The sequence below is a fragment of the Notolabrus celidotus genome, chromosome 3 (assembly GCF_009762535.1).
Source record: "Notolabrus celidotus isolate fNotCel1 chromosome 3, fNotCel1.pri, whole genome shotgun sequence".
Taxonomy (NCBI): Eukaryota; Metazoa; Chordata; class Actinopteri; order Labriformes; family Labridae; genus Notolabrus; species Notolabrus celidotus.
The window spans coordinates 20,365,330-20,383,761 of record NC_048274.1 but is presented as its reverse complement, the minus strand read 5'-3'; the positions used below and the strand labels follow the sequence as shown (position 1 = coordinate 20,383,761).

General features: G+C 41.0%; 1 long non-coding RNA gene across 1 annotated transcript; it reads left to right on the top strand.

Annotated features, from left to right (window-relative positions):
• The first annotated feature begins 8,384 nt into the window (after positions 1–8,384).
• Positions 8,385–16,521, top strand: LOC117810040. The gene is made up of 3 exons (XR_004630672.1): positions 8,385–8,422; positions 8,865–8,926; positions 15,017–16,521. It is a non-coding gene; the product is annotated as an uncharacterized LOC117810040 (long non-coding RNA).
• Positions 16,522–18,432: the final 1,911 nt, after the last annotated feature.

The window sequence follows — 18,432 nt, the reverse complement described above, 5'->3', positions numbered from 1 at the left end:
AAGTGAAATGTGCATTTAGAAACTGAGCATAGGCTAATTGGACAGTCAGGATTGATGGCATGCAATCTAACTATGAGAAATAATTGCTTGTCTCTCTTAAATTGATTAATGAAAGGACTCAGAGAAGATATTTTTTTTCTTTTGTTGCTGATTACAAGTGGCGATGTTATTTAATTTGGCCGTGGCAAGAGAGGAAAAAAATGAAATGTCTCTGCTTCTTGTAAGATTCTGATTGTGCATTATATGGCACGCTGAATATTTAAAGCCACAGGAACCTAATCCCCAAGAACCTTCTAACTGTGCAACTAAGAGTCCTATATACATGATTGCAGGCATATAAAAAGCAAAAGAAATAATGCTAGGCCATATTCCAAATATGTATTTTAGCATTCATACATTTTCCTTGGAGAGATGTCAAGGTATAATGGCCATAGGCATAAGTAGTTATCAGCTACACTCGGATTAACTTGTGCAAATTTATTTTGGATTCAGGGAAGTCATGTGCTGTATATGTTTCCTTATCAGTTTTTATATCACACTCATGCTTGTCACAATATTAAACGTTAAAAAGTTGGACATAGAATACTTTTCTCGTATCGTAAACTTTGAATAGGTAAAGGATAATGTGTAGTGGATGGCTGGCTATGCAAATTAAAATCCTGACAAGGTGAGCAGGACCCCAACATTTCCTAATTTGCATAACCACCAATTCACTGTACTGCACAGCCAGGCAATCTCTTTATGTCGACTTATTTTCTACAATGTGCGTGATCAGATTGTCTTAGATACAGCTTGTGATCATTTATTACTATTAAAAATCAAGAGTTTAATACAGATGGGTATTAGCAGCATTAATCACACTGCACACTCTATCTTGAATACATTTCTTATTTACTCTTTATATCACCAAAATAAAAGGTATCGCAATGTTTGGTTTTCCTTGTATTGTGCAGTCCTACAACCAAGCTAATTGCTACATAGAGCAAATCATGTTGCAATTTAACATAAGGGACCAAGTAAAATTCATAAATTCATTGTGAGAACGCATCTTCTCCCTCGTCTGATACATATCAGTACGACTCAAACACATATCAGGGTTCCCATGCATCCTGGAAAACCTGGAAAACAGTTGACCCATTTTCCAGTACTGGAAAACACCTGGAAAATGGGAGAAAAAGTAAAATGTCCTGGAAAATCACATATAGTCCTGGAAAATTATTCCAACATGGCTTTGTGCGACCTGACCCTGTTAACAAAACACATCCCCATTCATTGAAAGTTGAGTGCACGCTGTGCTGGAAAAGACAGCGACACTGCGCAACTTTTTTCACATTTTTTCTCCTTCACTTCATAATCATGCATTCACAGAAAACGGGGGTATATTGTCTAGTTTTATGGTACATTAACCTTGTAGAGTGCTCTTTTGATTCAAAGAGTCTTATATTTAAGTTATAGTGTGACCAGTGGAGTCGGGCAGAGAGCTTGGGGGTCTGTGCCTCACAACTTTCTCTGCAGGCTGAGAGCTCAATTACTGTACTCTAGCTCAGTTGTTCTCAAAGTGGGGTCCTGGGACCCCTGGGGGCCGCGAACCATAGCGTGGGGGTCCATGAAATAATTTGAATAAATTTCTAATAAATTATAAAATTGTGCTGTGTCATTACAAAACAGCATACACCATTGTTATGATACCATTTGGTGGCTCAAAGAGATATGCGAGTCTTGCTACTGTTAATTTTCTGAAAGCGTTTAAGATCAATTACTTGAAAAGTATAAATGCTGTCATGTTGAGTCCACAAGGATTGAAATGACCCTCTGTTTTAAAGGATACAAGTGGTATTTACTTGATTCAAATTGAAGTGTTATCTGTTTATCACTATGGTTGTCATGATCCTCATCATGGCAGCCCTCCCCTCTCCCTCTTTGTGTGTGTGTTTTGACATTTCCCTGTCTGTTACTCCTCCTCCTGTGTCTCGTCCCCTTGTTTGTTTCTTGTGGGTGAATGTGGACAGGGTTTCCAATCAACAGGCAGCACCAGGTGAAGCCATTCACTAATCAACCCTCTCCTATAAAGCCTCTGGATTTCCTCCTACTCATCGCCAGATCGTACTTCAGTTTTCAGTGGTATTCTGAGTCCGTGGCTCCTCAAGCATTTATGTTTTGCTTGTCTTTGTGTGTGTTTAGCTGACTTCCTTGTGTGTTTCTATCTTGCTTCAGAGATTGCCGTGCATGCTTCCCGCTCTCGTGCTGATCGCTTCCCTGTCTGCTGCTGAACCTGCCTGCCTTTGCCTGAGCTCCAGTTACCCTCTGTGTGAGTACGCCGGAGAGAGGGACTGCTCCGCTCTGTACTCACGGCGCCATTACCACAGAGTGAACTCCAATAAAAGACTTGTATTTTCACAATCCATCTTGCCTGAGTTCTGCTTTTGGGTCCAGTCCTGGTGACAATCCATAACAATGGTACAGGTTTTACAATACAAATAGTTCCAAGGGCATCTAAGAGTGCAAATGGTAGTAAGCATGTGCTTAAGTGATGGGAAGTTCGGCTCTTTTCAGAGAGCCGGCTCTTTTGACTCAGCTCCCAAAGAAGGGCAGGCTCTTTTGACTCCCGAAAGGCTCTTAATTTAGGATCTTTTGTAGCCGTATATTTTATCTTAACTTTGCAAAAACTAATGGTTTGTGTGTTGAAAACCATTTTACGTAAGGTGTTTTTATGAGAAGACTTATAATTGCCCAATTTTGTACAATTATTCTTTTACAAAACCATTCTCACCCTGATCCTAGGGTTAGGGTTATGATTAGGGTTAGGGTTGTGATTAGGATTAGGGCTAGGGTTGTGATTAGGGTTAGGCTTGTCATTAGGGTTAGGGTTGTGATTAGGGTTAGGGTTAGGGTTGTGATAAGGGTTAGGGTTGGGATTAGGGTTAAGGTTAGGGTTAGGATTAAGGTTGTGATTGAGGTTAGGGTTGTGATTAGGGTTGTGATAAGGGTTAGGGTTGTGATAAGGGTTAGGGTTGTGATTAGGATTAGGGCTAGGGTTGTGATTAGGGTTAGGGTTGTGATTAGGGTTAGGGTTGTGATAAGGGTTAGGCTTGTGATTAGGGTTAGGGTTAGGGTTGTGATTAGGGTTAGGGTTAGGGTTGTTATTAGGGTTAGGGTTGTGATTGGGGTTAGGGTTGTGATTAGGGTTAGGGTTGTGATTAGGGTTAGGGTTGGGATTAGGGTTGGGATTAGGGTTAAGGTTAAGGTTAGGGTTAGGGTTGTGATAAGGGTTAGGGTAGTGATTAGGGTTAGGGTTAGGGTTGTGATTAGGGTTAGGGTTGTGATTGGGGTTAAGGTTGTGATTAGGGTTAGGGTTGTGATTAGGGTTAGGGTTGTGATTAGGGTTAGGGTTGTGATTAGGGTAAGGGTTAGGGTTGTGATTAGGGTTAGGGTTGAGATTGGGGTTAAGGTTGTGATTAGGGTTAGGGTTAGGGTTGTTATTAGGGTTAGGGTTGTGATTAGGGTTAGGGTTGTGATTAGGGTTAGGGTTAGGGTTGTGATAAGGGTTAGGGTTGAGATTGGGGTTAAGGTTGTGATTAGGGTTAGGGTTAGGGTTGTTATTAGGGTTAGGGTTGTGATTAGGGTTAGGGTTGTGATTAGGGTTAGGGTTGTGATTAGAGTTAGGGTTAGGGTTGTGATAAGGGTTGGGGTTGTGATTAGGGTTAGGGTTGTGATTAGGGTTGGGATTAGGGTTAAGGTTAGGGTTAGGGTTGTGATAAGGGTTAGGGTTGTGATTAGGGTTAGGGTTGTGATTAGGGTTAGGGTTGTGATTAGGGTTAGGGTTGTGATTAGGTTTAGGGTTGTAATTAGGGTTAGGGTTGTGATCAGGGTTAGGGTTGTGATTAGGGTTAAGGTTATGATTAGGGTTAGGGTTGGGATTAAGGTTAGGGTTAGGGTTGTGATTAGGGTTGGGGTTGTGATTAGGGTTAAGGTTATGATTAGGGTTATGATTAGGTTAGGATAAGGGTTAGGATTAGGGTTAGGATTAGGGTTAGGGTTATGATTAGGTTTAGGATTAGGATTAGGGTTAGGGTTATGATAATGGTTAGGGTTAGGATTAGGGTTAGGGTTTGGGTTAGGGTTATGATTAGGGTTAGGGTTAGGGGTATGATTAGAGTGAGGGTTAGGAATAGGATTAGGGTTAGGGTTAGAACCAGAACTTAACTTAAGCAAACAGAACCAGAACCAAACTTATGCAAACAGAACCAGAACCAAACTCCAGCAAACAGCACCAGAACCAAACCCAAGCAAACCGAACCAGAACCGAACCAGACCCGAACCAAACCCAAACCAGAACCGAACCAGAACCGAACCTGAACCGTACCAGAACCGAACCAGATCCATACCAGAATCATACCAGAACTGAATCAGAACCGAACCAGAACAGTACCAGAACCGAAATGAACCAGAACCGAACTCAAACAAACAGAACCGGAACCAGAATCAAACTCAAGCAAACAGAACCAGAGCCAATACCAAGCAAACCCAACCAGAACCGAACCAGACCAGATCCAGAACTGAACCTGAACCGTACCAGAACTGAACCAGAACCGAACCAGAACCGAACCAGAAACATACCAGAACCGAACCAGAAGCGAACCAGAACCGTACCAGAACCGTACCAGAACTGTACCAGAACCGAACCGAACCAGAACCGAACTCAAGCAAACAGAACCAGAACCAATACCAAGCAAACCCAACCAGAACCGAACCAGACCCGATCCAGAACCGAACCTGAACTGTACCAGAACCGAACCAGAACCGAACCAGAACCGAACCAGAACCGAACCAGAAACATACCAGAACCGAACCAGAAGCGAACCAGAAGCGTACCAAAACCGAACCGAACCAGACCCAAACTCAAGCAAACAGAACCAGAACCAGACCCGAACTCAAGCAAACAGAACCAGAACCAAACTCAAGCAAACAGAACCAGAACAAACTCAAGTAAACAGAACCAGAACCAACTCAAGCAAACAGAACCAGAACCAAACTCGAGCAAACAGAACCAGAACCAAACTCAAGCAGACAGAACCAGAACCAAACTCGAGCAAACATTATTAACGTCCTCAGGTTGGCATTGAGAAAAATCTGATGCCTTAGCTTGGATGGGCTGATCTGATTTCTCCTCCCAGTGAGTATTTGCCCGGTCTTTGAGAAGACTCTCTCTGATGGAACACATGAAGCCAGGATACACAGCCTCCCCTCCATCACCTGTATCCTATATCCTCACATATGATTGGCCGCATGGCCGCCATGCTGACCAATCAAAACAAAGTTCTGCTGTGAGCAGAGCTGGGGCTGAGCACTGTGAGAGCTAAGCAGCGAAAGGAAAAAACTGGGAGCCGACTCTCGATGTGAGCCGGCTCTTCTGATTCACTATAAAGCATCGGCTCTCAGAGCTGCAGCTTTTGATCATGACATATCACTAATGTGCTTAATCTGTGTTACAATTATGAGAGGGCCATGGACAATTTTCTCACCTGTAAGGGGTCCCTGGCTCCAAAAAGTTTGAGAACCCCTGCTCTAGCTAGTAGGAGTGCAAACTCCCGATAATGAAAACAAACGGAACAAAAAGAGCGACACAGCTGCACAGAAACTCCACGTTGTAGACATCGCTGATCATAATAGACATCGCCACGCAGGAAGACAGTTTACATTTTTTTAAATATCTGAGAGATCTTCAAATACAGAGTGCGTCTTTACACCTTTGCTGGCTCTTTTTTTTTTTTCTTAGCTCATTTTATATTTTTTGAGAAAAGAGAAGGCTGAGATGAGAGTTGCCCATCATTGTTACTTGGTTGCACTAATAAAGTGAAGTGCTGTACATCTGTGGTTGCATTATTCTATTATCAATTTGCCATAATTTTTAAGTATGTAAGAGATGATTTCATTGATAGCCATAGACTACATGTCTTTCAATGTAGACTTCCACTGAGAGGAACATATTAGACTATTTAGGAACTAAATTAGGAACTAAATTTAGACGGTCATACTAGCTTGATCATCAATGAAAATGTCCTGGAAATGTCCAGGAAAATGATCTCTGGAGGAGTGGGAACCTTGCATATACTGACTGCCCATTGCACTGCTGTTGTGTGCAAGGCCAGGGGGATCGAAAGAAGAAGGTTACTCCACACCTTGAGTCTACAGTGAAAAGCTTACACAGAAAAAACCTGCCTTTTCAAATTTTGGTTTTCTATCAATAATTAAGGTCAGTTTTCTCTCAGATTTTAGATGGTTTTCAATGAGACTCTCCAATAATGTATTTTTAGTATTTAAAGGTTGTTTAAGGCTCTATGTCACTTGAAGGGTGTTCAGTTGCAGACCTTTGTGTGCAAAATAGGTGGCAGAATTCTTGCATGAGAGCTTTTTTGATACAGACCCATAAATAAATGTTTTTTTGTTGAATCATGTCAAGCACAATGAGTTAAAGGTTGATTAAACTAAAGAGGGCAAATATTATTTTCAGACATCACCGCTTTTCGTACCAGAAAAACATCTTTCTTCTTTTCATGCAGTTGTAGAGATGGCCTTGAACAACAGGGCCGATTTCTCCTCCTGCCTCCTGGTTAGCCCAGCCTTGAGCTGCCTGAGGCGCTGACTCCAACCTTCCTCTCCTATTTTCAGCAATAAAGCTGGTGATGTATATTAAATGACATAGGTCTTCATAAGTGTCATTGGCTCTCTGGTCTGATGAAGACTAATATCTGCACTCCTTTCAACAGCTGTGGCTTTCTCCTTTATAGCTGCGGGGATACTCGCAGAAGTGCAGGACTCTGGGGAGAAATAAAGGCGTAAAAGCCAATGTATTCCACATATGGGAATAAACTACAGTGCTATCTATGAGAGTGTTTGAGGTCAAGGCAAGTGCATATGGGCAGGTTTGTGCAAATGTATCCAAGCAGAATATTATCTATTGGGAAGCTCCTTCAGGGACTGAGAGTCACATCTAGAGGAGGTCTGAGAAGCAGATATTTACATTAAAGACAAACTTTTTCTGCAGGGCCCCCTTTTGGTAGTTCAAAACATTTTAAAGCTCCCCATCCCCTCACTGCACATAAAGGATATGGTTATATACACTAGACACACTATCAGGCACATCATTTGTAAACAAATTCCTGTCTTCAGAATTGTATAGAACACTGTCTGCAAAACATAAAGAGCAAAAACCTCAGTGTGTAATGCCTATTTGAAAAACCAACAAGCAACTTTTACAAATGAAGCAATTAACAGTGATGCTGCAATGGTAGAGGTCAAGCAGAGGGCAGAGTATGACTCATCTTCATTTCTTGTCTTTGTTTTAAAGGCGCACTGTTCAGTAATTAGCAGCATTTAGTTGAACGGACTTTTTTGAAATGTGATATAATATTTATTAGTATGTTTAAATTGTATAATCACCTGAATATCAAAACTGTTTTGTATTTGTTAGAATTAGCTTTTTACTGTATATCTACATGGGAGGTGGTTCTCTTCCACGGAGGCTGCCATTTTTCTGTATTATCAACAAACACAGTACAAAAAATGAACTAGTTTAATACATGTTTTGGTATTTAGTTGGTGGCCCTGAGAATGCACTGATTGGAGGACAAATGATAATAATAAGAGAGTTATTGCTCAAAATATTTTTTATTTCAAGATATTTTTGACAAATTGAGGCTCATATTTATCATGCATCTCAAGAGCTTCCTTTCCTTTAAGGCCAGCATCGCTTCACCCCTCCCCTCAGTGAAGCAATGGTTTTAATCTAAAATCTAGATATCGCTATTATTCCCATTTCTACTCTGTATCTTTAATAATTATGACATTAGTTGTAAATTCATTGTCAGCTTTATTTTTTTTAGTTTACCTAGCAGTCCTTTTACAAATTTGACAATGTTTTGATAGCTGTGCTCAACTTTGTGCATTGTGTTTATTTAGCCCTGCAATCTTTTGAAAAAAGTATTGATAAGAAACTCAATCTATTGTTCCTGATGTCAACAAAACATGGTTTATACTGTACCCTAATAACAAATTGATATTTTTTATTGGGAGTTTTATTTATGCAACATAAACCAAAGGGAAGGCTCTCTTAAGTTGCTGTTTCTTGCCAATAGTCTTTTGTATCACTAACTGGTTTCAGCCCACATATGGCCAGATAACATCCAGCATTAAGTGTAAAAGCCTCTACACCACAGTTTTTTTTAATGTATGTGCTGTGGGAGCAGTGGTTTTAGTCAATACTTTTTCATTGTTGGCCTTGAATGCAGCCTCTTGAAAGTAGGTCAACTCCTCCCCTGTTCCAGCCCCTTAATTAGCTGAACCAGATATAAAGCACCTGTGGCAGCATGGCTGCCCATTTGTCTTGGCTGTTTGCTGGTTGCCACATGCTCCTTGCACTGAGGTAGGTTACAAATCCAAATGATTATTCTAAGCTTCTTTTAAGTAATTTTGCATTTACTTAAAATTAACTAAGTTAATTTGTCCTGGAATAGCCCCCTGTCTGCCTCGGGTGAACTGGTGTCTGGTTTGCTTCAGTTTCATTCATTTAGTCTCTGTTGTCCTGTTGGTCCTTTGCATGAGGTGTAAAGACTTGAAGTCTTTGGTAGCTGTCACTTTGTAAGTCAGGCAACATGACTCGAGAGTTGATTTCATATTTTATACATTGTTTATAAAGAAGTTTTAATATGTAATGCATTCATTTCTGTATTTCAGACCTTTTATTGGCTGCTGTTTTGCCTGTGTTGAACATTTTGCCTAAGTTGACTATTTGCTTTATTGTATTTTCAGCTGGACCAACTGGTTTATTGACTTTTCTTTGTTTTAATACTTTTATTTCCCCTGAGGTGTTTGCCGGCTACTGATGGAGGCTAGGCACTCTGGGTGGTTCCCTGAACTGTTTATTGTGGTAAGCGCACGGGACAAAATAGTTTGCACCTATTTGCTGTGAGTTCACGAGTGGTGGGTAAGTTGCACTCCTGGAACACCAGTTTACGCTAGGCTGCCTCCCCTCTGCTGGCACCCCTCACTTCCACCTCCCATTTAGTTCATTTCAAATTACCTTCAATTGGAAGTGTCTTTTTTAGATACCACCATAATTTACCTCATTACAGCAATAAGAGCAATGGATCAGCAAGTTATCAGAGACAGACAGACCATTTTTAACACAAACTCAGGTTCTATTTGTAGTGATTATGTAGGATTAGGTTGTCTGTTAACATACATAAGCTGAGTGTGAAGAGCGTACAACTTGTAACCACAGCAAGGCATATTATTTGTGACATACTGTACCCATAGCATAAACGTATGTAAATCAGCTGTTAAACAGGACTTGTAATATGGGGCCTGTTTCAGATTTGCTTGCTTGCTGACCTGTGGCAATCACTCAAGTAGCTTTAGCTTTGTTTTTTCACATATGTCCATTTAGTTGTAGAGACTGCCACATGTAAACAACAACAAGAGGGATCATTTTTGGAATTAAACTGTGTAAGTTCCTGCGTAATGAATTTAAAGCATGGGAAATTAATAGCTTGTGTGAAAATAAAGAACAAAAAATATTTGGATTACTTGCATTGTTACTGTTGCATCAAAAATGCAGTATGCCAGTATGATGAATGATAAAGGATTTCCAGGCACTCAAATACTCTGAAGTTAAAAAAGTAGTACTCAGAGGCACTGCCATATCTCTTTTCTGACTCTATCCTGTATTTGTCTAGTATTCTGATTTTAAAAAGATCATTCTTTACTTTTTAACAATCATTCTTTGCAGAATGAAGAAATGGTCTGTTTTGCTTTTATAGGTCTTTGAATAACACCAGTAATATTCTCAGTCTGTTTCATAACCAGCTTAAAACTCCTCACAGTAGGTTTAACCTGCTTCAGAGCAGCATTTAGGTTCCCATGTTCGTTCACCCTGGTTATATAAGAGCCCGCTTTGTGTCACTAAAAACCTGAATATTTTATGTCACATTATCTTTATACATTGTCTTGTTTGTGACATTAGCATTTCCTAGAAGGGATATTATCAACTTTAAACCCTAAAGGCTGATTTATACTTCTGCGTCGCCCCTACGCAGCAGGGGCTGACGTGGACATGAGCCCCACATACTTGTGCGTCGGTGTGTCTGTGTCACGCAGCAATTCTCCGCCGAAACCCCTTAGGGCAGTGCGGTCTCTCTGATAGCCGGCCGCCTGCTTCCGGTCCCGCTACAATCTCCGTTTACTTTTCCACAGAGTTTCAGAGCATGTTATGTTAATCTACAGCTGCTACATGTTGCTGTTTATCATACAGACATGATTAAATGAAGAATAGAGAGGAGGAGATGAAATACGCGGCCGATGTCCGGGATCCCGGAAGTGTTGTAAATGCGGGAAAGACAAAGCCGTCGAGTGGACCAATCACAGGGCTTGCGGTCCGCGTCGGCTCTACGGGGAGTTACATTTTGGAGGAGGTGCACGTCAGCTACGTGCGTAGGCCTCGGCGTAGGTACGGGAGCTACGCGGACCCCCGGCGTAGGGTACGCCATTGATTCAACGCAGAAGTATAAATCAGCCTTAACCCTTACCTGACATCAGGCCAAACTGACCTTTTATTTCCACCCCCTCATCCAAGCAGAGAAGTGATAAAGATGGTGAGCATTTAGAAATATTGCTTCTCAGATTAGTCTGACAGTAAAGGGGGAGGCAGTAGGATGGGTTGAACATAATTTGAGGTTGATATGATTTTGCTGAATTTAACTGACACAGTGAAGCAAAGAGCATCCTGAAGGCCAGTGGAGATGGCAGAGATTACTTCTCCCAGGAGAGGCCACGCTCTGTCATACACTGTTTTCAGAAAATGTAGGAATGTGTCTCAAGGCCTCTGCTATGCTGTAAATCTGACAAGAGGCGTACTTTGCAGCCATTTGACCCTTTGACCTTCTTGATGAGAGGGTGCTGTGCAGGCTTTGGTCAGGGGAATAGAGACAAACTCTGTATACAGTTGATGTAGTGTGTTATGAGAGGAGACCAATGTGAGGTCGTCTCCCTTGCTCTCACGCTCAGTCAATATAGATGGAGGCAGGGCGCACTATGACATCCTGGCCAGTGTGTCCTTCACCATTGTTTTCAAGCTGACTGCACCATCTGTCACTAGAAAACGCTCGCATAGCCCAATGACAGAAACACTGTTGCATGTCAGGATGTCTGCTTGGCTTTTAATTAATTTCACTTCACTTTAATTCTGCTGGAGAAATCTACCATTATCGACTTCAAATTTTACACACAACTGAAACCAAACAAAAGTGCACAAGCACACATGCTTATTTTTTCTAGATGCACTATCGTTTTAATGAGGAAGATTATTTATTGCATCAAAATGTCAAAGTGTGAACAGGGACAGGCCCATTTACATGTCCTGTGCCCTGACAAGGTAACTATCCTTGGCTTTGACTTGACAGGGTCAGTCTGCTTTGGCTTTGTCTTCTCATGGGACATCATTAAATTTCTTTTTCCAGCACCTGGGCCTCTTTTAAGCATCTGATCACGTTCCTCCCTATCTCCCTGAGCAGTAATGTGATGTCCTCTTTCCTTGCCCTGGCTCAATTCTTAAAAAGGTAAAGTTCTCCCAAGACTGGTCACTTTTGATTCAGTTGTCTATAGAGATGAGGCTATGCTGGAAGGAAGCAGAGCAGACCTTTTCTGAGTCAGTGCTTGGCCTAGATTGTGTCACTTAAGGACAGTAGCATTAAAATGATAATGACAAGGTAGTCTGCTCCATAGAGCTACAGAGGAGAACAAAAATACACTTCCTATTTATTTTGATATCCAAGGTCAGGACCAGTGTGTAGAATTCATTTGAATAAAAATAAAAGATTTCTAAAAGCTGGACTTTTAACAGGTAAGTAGCTGTGCTTCAGGCTGATGGTCTACTTACTCAGTTTGTGATTTGAGGTTGGAGTAGAGGTTACAAGAAAAATGAAAAAGTGTGTTTTTAAATCACCGAGAAAGGTTGATCATCAAGTTCAATAAATTCAGCAATTGTCTTTAATTGCTTTTTCCTTTTGTCTGTCTGGCAAATTTTCTGCAATTTCCAAAAGTCTATACAAGCACAACTTTTTCCTCAGTACCATTGTTTTCTATGTATATGTAAAAAAGACTGTGTATTGCACCTTTTAAGTTTCCAACCACTGCAAGCACTTGACACTATGGCAGTTTTTAATCTTTGACATGCACATTCATACACTCTGTAGGTGCCATGCAGTACAGCAAATTAAATAATTATTTACACATTCACATAGCAAAGGTTTTGCCTTCAGGAACAATTTTACAGTCAGTATGTTGCTGAGTGATACTAAACATGCCAGACAGGGGATACGAGGATCAAGTTCTTGTAGGAGTTTGAAGCGTTTTTAAGAGCTGTATCACAGGTCCAGTTGTGTCTCTGATCAACATTTCTTGTGTACTTTTTTTTGCCTTTTGGAACTTCAAGAGTCTCTGCTGTTTCTGGACAAGTTCCCCTCAAGAGAGAGTTTATTTCTTATGGAGTCGGGTTATGTGAGGTACTTGTTTATAGCAAGTGTATTACCCACAAGAGATACCAGTCAGTACAGGCCCATTGAGAAACTGGCCAGAATACAGGCATGGACACTAAGATATAAAACGCTACAGACACTACTAAAAACATACTTATTGAAGAATGGTGTTTTATTGCATTGATTGTAAAAATAAGTTGGCCCTCAAGAAATGCATTGTCATTTAAACCTGCTTTGGAGCAGTACCTTTTGCAGTTGTTGACAAGCCCCTATACTACTGTGTACATACTGTACATCAATCTTTCAATGCAGTTTATTGATTGGATGTGATGTAGACGTGACAACTCGGCGCTCTCTTTGTGTTGTCTTTGGTTGTGCAACAGTGCCACCAGACATGTTGACCTCAACCAGACGAGAGGTGGAAGTCATCAAGTTGTTTTTATCATTGAAACGTTTAGCTGCTGCCACAGCTAGAAACTTTACCAAAGGACAATCAAGCAGAAGACATGGCTTTGGATGGTCACAGAGTCCAACCCTGTAATTTGTGTCGGCCTCCTGCCTCTCATTATCACCTTCAGATGTAACTCAGACCCACAGTCACCTTCACAAGCTGGTGGAGAATAGAAGCACATATCATTATCTGAAAACTGAGGTGGAAAAAATTGTCACTTTGTGTCAGTCACCTGAACAGCTACTGCTGCTATCACAAAGGACAGCTGAGGAAGAAATGAAGTGTATATGGCATTTTTTTATTATCATTTTGGAAATAGAGCTTACAGAGACAAACCTTGTGGATCTTTTAGAGTTTGTTCAGGTATGCATTTACTAAAATGAGGCTGACACGTCTCTTTTTAAAAAAGGCATTGTGAACTGTCTACCTTTTCATCCTTGCCTTTGTTCTTTATGTCATATTTTGGTAGACTTTAGTAAAAGTAAATGAGGATTTGTTAGATCTATTGTCAGGGCTTCCGGGATTTGTCCGAACTCTTTTGGTCCTTTACTGTGGGAGTCATAATATTCAGTGATGGATCCAGACTTTGATCACATTTGGTACTTAGTCCAAACCCTGTATTTGGGGCTACCTTCCCCAAGGAGAATTTTACAATTGAAGGCAGATCTGTGCACTTTATACAAGTCACTCTTTGAATTATTTTAAATCTGCAGGGGAGAACATCTGAAAATGGACCCCAGTACAAAGAATAAAAATAACGAATTGGGACACAAATATCTGACAAGCTAACCACAGCTAATGCTAGAGAGCTCTACAGCACATTCAAAATATCCATGGGCACTGACAATTAATTTGCTATTCACGCAACATGGGCGCTGGGTTTGAAAATGTCAGCTGAATCAGGTGGAAAATAGCAGTGACACTTGCATTGCACGCTAAGGCGCTTTACACCATGTACAAGATAGGGGCCATTATGTTCCTTCTCTATGTCAGTGTTTCTTCTGTAGTATAATCCTCTGTTAACACTGAAACTACCGACAAGATAACACACAGTGATGTATGTCTGAACCCCCGATCACAATGATTTCCTCTGATATCATTGACCGATAGTCTAGTATGTTACCAGCGTGTCCTGTTTGTGAACTGGAGCATGAGAGGATGAGATTGTACCTGTGATCCTATCAGTTTCTCTTCTTTACCTCGTGCTCCTGTGTGGATGCAGCACTTGACCTGAGGGCTGATGATTATATGAGAAAAGGCACAGCACCAGAGGGGGTTTCTTAATCTGTCATCAGCTCCATTCGGGCATCGAGACATTGTACCGGGCACCTGAGAGCTTTAATGACTATGTGTTAATTAGAAGGCAGACAGGATGAGGCAGAGCAGGTACAGGTGAAGGAGAAGAACTCTGGACACAGGGGGACTGCAGGGATCTGTGAAAAGGTCATGGGCGAGAACCGTGTGCCCACTGTGAAAGATAGTTTATGACAAGAGGACAAAGCCAGTGACCCAACACATTCAGAGTGCCTGACACACCGCGCTCTGCTCAGAATATCTTTTATATAAAACACACCTGCTTTCATCACACAAAAAGAATGACGGCTCCATTTAGAAGCCTTTGTCCAAGATGCTCCTGATTCCTATTTTCAGCATGACCTGTTCTATGACAAGCAGCTTTAAAGAATTATAATGTCATTTACCTGCATATTCTGGAGACATAAAGTGTTCTTCAGTGGAGCATTACAGATGAAGCAGTGGTTCTTAACTGGTCCAGTAGCCTCAGGACTCTTTGCCTCCTCCATGAACCAAATTCCTCGAATTGGTTGTGACATTTATTGGCAGGTGACAACAAGCGTTACTGCAACTTACTGTCTTGGAACGTGAATTAAAGGAATAGTTAGTTCTTTTTTGAAATGGGGTTGTATGGGGTATTTGTGAATATTAGGTGCAATTTGTGAAAAAAAGAAAACACAATAATACATCAGAATAAATTCTTCTTCCAAACGTCTTTAACCGAATTCTGTTCTTTTTCCAGCTTGTGAATTGGGCAGGCTGGACACGACCTCTAACCATCCGGGGTGGGTGGGTGAAGAGGGCAGCGGCTGAGGTGGAAAGCAGCAGCTTCCACCTGTTTAAGCTGTGGTAATGCTGGCTGCCAGATGTCATAATGCCAACAATATATTCTTGACGGGGGGGCTCAAAACTGCTTTGATTGTGGAAACTGAAATGACAATTTTCAAATTACTTTTTAAAACTAATTGAGGACACTTTTTAGGTGCTTGCTACTAGCTCCAATAGACTGAATTACAAAGATTTTGTCAAGTAAGTTTCTCATTAAACTCCAAAACAGGTGTACTAGAGCCTCACAGATATACGTTTACAGAAAATGTAATACTGTAGGCGCAAAAAGTATTTTCACTTTGAATAAGTAAGTTGCAATTTCACAAGTGTATAATTTTATGCACCAGTTGGCATGGTGATAATCAAACCAATTAATCTGGAAGTGCACCTGCTGAGCTGTACAACATGTTGTTTGATTCTGTTGTGAGACTGAGACAAGGACAGGGGCAGGATATTTATTATCCATGGGGATCCAATCTGTCAAGATTAGAAAGCGTTTGGTGATTTCATTAATGAGTTTTGTTGCATTGAGTGATCACAGTCAGAGGTTCTCCACAGTCAACAATGGTGGAAAATGTAATTACTCTGAAAGTAATTATTCATTCCAGCTCTGCTTGAAGGATGACTTTGAAAAGATGCTGGGTGGCTGATGATCACTGATGCCCTTGCCCAAATTTTGGTCAGAGGTGTCACCTGATACTAGAGGGGATCTGCCCACCAACATCGCTTATCAGCAACTGTTTTACATTAGACACAGCTTTGTTAGTTATGTTTTGTGGCTTGCATAATATTTTTACAAGGCAGCCCCCAACTGTTCTATGGTATGATCTTTTTAATTTAGACTTGGGAACCTGCATATCAATACCAGCAGCAATACAACCAAAGCAAAACAACATAAAACATTTCTACTGCACTCAGTGGAATGCTGAAACAATAACTCATCATATCTTGTCTCCCATCATGCATTGCATTGAACTGAATTACTGTTTTGTTAAGCTTGTTGTCTAAGGCAGTTTTTATTTGGGTTGTTATTTCTATCATTGCTACATGTCAGAAAACATACTCTGAACATGTCAGGTTGTAGTGTAATGCAAAGAAATGGTACCCTGATGCTCAGTTTGCATTGCTTAATACCAACAACCAGACCAGATTGATTATATTGTCTCCAAGATATAGAAAGGAATTGCTTTTTCAATGTCCAGAATTTGTTCAACCTTTTGTCATAAAATATGTGGTTCTTTCACACATGGAGTACTGTCCACTTATCTGGTCAAGTTCTGTGGAAAAATATTTAAAAGAAACTTCAAATTGTACAAAATAGAGCTGCCACATTGGCCCTTCATTGTTCCTTTCACACTAATGTGCGGGAGATGCATAACAAGTTATCTTGGCTAACTGTGGAGGCTCAATTAAAATCACTTCTGCTGTCTTTTATGTAAGCTATTATATGGAATAATACAATGTACATAATGCACTCTTCTTTTCTGATGAACTAGAATGTTCTGGTGGTTGTCATGGGTATGTGACACATCAGAGGTCACTGGTTATCTGGTATTACCAAGTCCACAAACTAAATGTATGATGAGATCTGTTCTTTTAATGGCGCATTCACACCAAACGCGAATAGAATCATTCGCGCGAATGAAAAGTCAATGCAGAGGCGCGTGTCATTCGCGCGAACGATTCGCGAGAGTTGAAATATCTGAACTCAGGCGCGATAGCCAATCGGCGTGCAGATCCCCCGGTGACTTGTCTTGTGTGACATATGGACCAGCGGAGATTCCAACGGGGATTCCCTCATCTGGAATATATGGGACACTTTGATTCTATCACCGTGCAGCTTCCCCAAACTCTGTGACTCTACCTGTTCTTATGGGATGAGGAATAAACAGGAGCTCACTGTGAGGACAGAGAGGGAGGAGGATTATGTGGTGAGTTGTGAAAAACTTTGCCTGTCAGCTATCGGTTGTAGTAGTAGGAAGTTATCTCTGCCCACTTCAGTATAACTGGCTTCCCGCAAGCTCAACCTTGTTACTGCGATTCATTCGCTTGAGTTCAGATATTTCAACTCTCGCGAATCGTTCGCGTGAATAAATTTGCTTCATACGCGCGCGATTCGCGTCGCCGAATACGCACGATACGCCCCGCCAGACCTCTACTCGCGCCTCTGCATTGACTTTACATGTACTTCATTCGCGCAAATGATTCTATTCGCGTTTGGTGTGAACGCATCATTAGAGCCAAGATTGTGTGAGTGAGAGTCCATGGGGGTTTAAGGTGGTATAAAACAGAGTCAAACTGACACTTTCATTACATGACATGTTGCATGGGAACAAGATGCACCATTAGATTACAAAATAACTAAAAAATAAGAAAAAATCAATCCATCATGGATTTATACCAATTTTGTTGAGTTTTTATATATTTTAGCTAACCACCAACAATCAAAAGGACGTCAATGATAATCCTGCGCATGGACTTGTCCAGACATCTTTGACTTGGGTGGCCAAATTGAGGTGCTGACAGGCAGGGGCAGCCTGGGTAACTGTGCCCATATACACCCACACTACAAGCATTTACCCTCTCTGTCTTCACAATACTTTAACAACTATGTATAGCACTACAGTATCATTCTGCTCTTATGTTCCTATCATTTTTTGACTTTGAAAAGAAACACAACACAGTGAAAATGCATAATTCATCTTAGCTTAATTCTCCAAGGGTTCAAAAAGAAGATGTTTGTCCAAGGTTACAACTTAAGGCACACTAACGATTGAAAAGGAGCTGATTTTAAAACAAAGAAAGCTACTGCCAGCCTCTTAAACTTCCCAAACCCTTGATTTCAACATGTCATTCCCCTCACCAGGTAAATAGTCATTCACAGTTTGGTATTTTGGGTGGCACCTAGGATGGCCAATCAGATTTCAAGGGGAGTAAGCGCAACCCCTGGCCATACCTCTGGACATGCCATGCCTGATCCTTTTTAAATACAACTAAAAAACAAAAAACAGTCCCAAAGTTGAATTAATGGCACCAAAAGAGATGTGGTGACTTACAAAGTAAGTTGTCTCATGCTTGCTTTGTTTAAATTTCCAAACTTCATTGAAAACTGCTTCGCAAACATTTGTTTACATTTAGTACAGGGGCTGAACATGAGTTACTACATGTCATCATGAATGCAATGAACTCTGTCCCACAGTTTAGTCAGCATAAATGTGGATGTAAGATGCGTTATTTGGCACTGTAAACTCTGCAACAGAGAGCTCACACACTTGCTAATGTGACAGTGGGACAGCACTAAACATTTACACAGTTAGTGGGGAATATGTT